We start from the raw sequence: 3,781 nt of genomic DNA, 5'->3' as shown, positions 1-3,781 counted from the left end.
TGACCCATCTTCTTTTTGGATGGGATAGCCCTTTCCAATGTCTTTCGGGTCAAGATCAGATACACAGGCCTTGGCCCGAGTCAATGCAGACAGAGCACCGACCCTTGCAGCTGATCTCTTCACCTCCTCGAGCTGGGCAGGCATCATGGATAACTTTGCCAATGTTTCCTTGATTAAAGTTGGAGGTTGTTTATTGTATGAAGCTATACAGATGACCCGTTGAACGCTGGTATATAACTGCTCTATCAATGTATAGGCAACCTTCAGTTTTTTGTGCATGTCTGAACCAAGATAAGCAACACGGCTACCTACAATGGTCAAAGTATTATTAAACCGGCAGTTTTCATGGCTATTATTTGTTTAAAGCTTATGAAGAGGTTATTTACCAAAGACAACAAAGGTCATAGCATTGATTTGCCGCTTCAGGCCAGTTAATTCCTCTCTCACCGGATTAAGGGCTGCTTCAGCATCTTCTGCCCGCTTTAGCAAAGTTGTTCTTTCAGTTTACCAGGCTACCCATTCACCTTTAAAGCCATCCTTCAGTTGTTCCATGGCTATTAAAGTGTCGGTCAGCTCTTCCTTAGCCTTGGAGGTTTCTGCTTGCTGGGAATTAATATTTTCTTGAAGGTCGGCAATTTGAGATTCCTTCTTGTTCAGATCAGCCTGCAAGAGACACTTAATGAGTTGGTAATGCATCTTTGAAGTCCTAAGCACATAACAAGTTATACACTTGACACTTGGGGGCTAATGCGGATTGCTTTTTATCAACTGACAATTTAAAGTCCCAAGCATACAACAAGTTATATACTTGGCACTTGGGGGCTAATGCATATCGAACCTTCATGGCAGGAAAAGTACCACTTCATCCTAAAGGTATAAACCGGCCCTTGGGAGCTATGCAAGCAAAATTCAATATTGTTCTACTACAAGTCCCGGTTCACATCAATTTTATGAACCGACCCTTAGGGGCTAATGGAGTTGATATTCTACGCCAGTTATAAGGAAAGAAAATTTATGCAAGAGGGAGTGATATTTACCTCATACCGTTCCTTCATCAGGTTCACTAAACTGGCTTCATCGTTGCGGCTTGTGTACAGGCGGTTTAAATATCCAGAATGGATGTCTTGGGCACTGAGATGAGCATAGCTTGATAAATCTGTTTTCCACTTACCCTTATTAATAGCAGAAAATTCTTCCTTGGCAGAATGCTTTGATAAAGCGATAGGGTTGCCAGGAGAGGTAAACCTAGTGCCAGTAACAACAACAACGTCATCAGTAGTTTTGGCTGGGCTAGGCGGTTTATCAGTTGTTCTTGTTGAACTTGGTGGATCAGCAACTAGGCTTGGCGGATCAGCAGACTGGCTCGTCGGATTTACATATGCTGGTTCAACAAAAGTGTCGTGAACCTGAGGTACCGGATCATCCAGGATGGTATCAGCATTCGGTTCAAAAGACTTCGGGGTCATCTCCGGTCCAGTGACCGGATTATGATCGGTCATTCCTTTCAGCTTGGCTTTCTTGCTAAGTCTGGCTTTGGCACTGAAAAGAACAGATGCAAAGGTTAGTACAATAAACCAATACAAGGCGTAAAGGGTTAAGCATAATATGCTTACCCAGGAACAGTCTTGAGAGGAGGGATTTGTGTGGCCGATGACTCGCCGGAGGATGAATGGGAGGTTCCCTGATAATTTGAATCAGACGGATTAAGAGGATATTGGAAATAACCTGCCTTGGGATAAAGTGTATTAGAAGTACAAGAGACCTCTTGACGGTGTTTGCGAACCAGAGAGTTCGGTAAACTGGAGGAGTTAACCACTTGGCCACTATGCCGGGTTGTGCGGCGAGCTTCATGCTGCCGTGTCTTCAAAGAAAAGTGCGGATCCGAATAATCAAGAGGGCGTGAAAATTTTACTTTCTGGACTGCTCGACGGAGTTTTGGTACTGGCACAAGATTTGAGTCGCGGAAGATAGAACAATTACCTCTGCATCACCAGCGCGGCTAGCTTCCGCATCATCCTGATAATAATCGTTGTCAATGAGGTGTATGAAAAAAGAACCAAGAGAGTCAAGTTCTACCTCTGACTCCAGGTCATCAAGCTCTTCATCATTGGGCAGGTCAGAGGCCTCGGTGATTTTCTTCTTTGCTGGCTTCTTTGTAACCCTGGTCTTGATGCGAGGCACTCTTGCCGGTTTATCCTGCGGCTTTGCCGGTTTATCCTGTGGTTTCCTCTTCCAGAACGGATCATCACCCTGTGTAGATGGACAACAAGTTATAAAGGGATGTTTAAGCGGGGATAGATTAAGACAAAAATAAGGCAATTCTTACAGCTGGCAGGTTGTTGGAAGTATAGAAGGGACTAAGCCCTACTTTGCTGCATACAGCCACCGGTTCATTAAGCATTTTCTTGACAGATTTGGTGACTTCATCATCAGTGAGCTGGATGTCAATATGATGCTAAGGGTCTTTCAGATCCCCTATGTATTCACACATTAAACCGGGGCGCCGGCTTAAAGCCATAATGCTCCAAGAAACCCAGCACCGAACGAAGTCAACGCCTGTCAGACCGTTTGCAACAAAAGCTCCGAGTTTTGATAGCTGAGGGGCGTATTTTGATCGTTCCTTGGTAGTCAGTCGCTGAGGAACTGGATGCTCTCTGGTAAGCCGGTGTGCACGGTAACCCGGCAGAGGGTTCTCATCGGGTGGAGATGTATCACGGCAGTAAAACCAAGTCTGATTCCAGTCCTTGGGATGACTATGATGCTTGGCGTGAGGGAAGCTGACATCTTTTCTCTTCTGGATTGAAACACCGCCCAGCTCAGTGTTAGGTCCGTCTGTGAACTCAGTACAGCGGTTCAAATAGAAGTAATCTCTGAACAACTCAACAGTGGGTTTTTCTTGCAGATAAGCCTCACAAAAAACTTGAAAGTTACAAATATTGGACACAGAGTTAGGCCCAATATCTTGAGGGTGGATCTGGAAGCTGGCAAGAACATCACGGAAGAATTTTGAACCAGACGGGCTAAACCCTCGACCCAGATGGTCAGCAAAAACAACTACTTCTCCATCCTTGGCCTCAGGAGGATTTTCTGGACCGGGAGCTCTCCAGTGTATGACTTCCTTCTTTGCTAAAATGCGAGTGGCAACAAACCCAGTTAATTGTTCTTTAGTAACCCGGGAAGGAACCCAATTGCAAGCATAGAATGTTTTGGCCATTTCAACGGAAAGCTGAAAAAGAGGATCAATGCCGGTTTAAGATTCATGACTGACGCAGATAAACCGGCCTAAGGATAGAGGGAGAAGATATTGAAACATATATACATGATAGACCAGATTCTGACATTAAGATCAAGTTGGCGGTTTAAAAGAGGGCTAATGGTACCTGGCGGGTTATCATTTTCTAAAGGTTAAATCTCCTACAATGGTGTGGTGGTTACAAATCTGAAAAATTGCTAAGTGTTGCATAAACAAGTTTTACAAGTTGATGTTATAATTTTGGATCTACCGCAGTTCAAAAAAAGAGAAAAATTCCAAAACCCTAAGTGCTGACGGCAGAACAGTTAAGGTCCAGATGGGATTATTTCACTAAAAGATAGATGTCGTAATGAGAAAAATGGACTATAGTTGCAGCCGTACATGAGTAATGCCAAGTTTTATCAAGTACTTGTGTGACAGCAAAGTACAAGTGAAGAACACCAAAGGACATCGACAAACACCGAAGAACACCGAAACCCTAGTGGTAGATCTGAGGTGAAAATAAGGAAGGCTTACTAAGATGGAGGA

Source organism: Triticum dicoccoides, chromosome 1B (genome assembly GCF_002162155.2).
Source record: "Triticum dicoccoides isolate Atlit2015 ecotype Zavitan chromosome 1B, WEW_v2.0, whole genome shotgun sequence".
NCBI lineage: Eukaryota > Viridiplantae > Streptophyta > Magnoliopsida > Poales > Poaceae > Triticum > Triticum dicoccoides.
Note: the sequence above shows the minus strand (reverse complement) of the source record.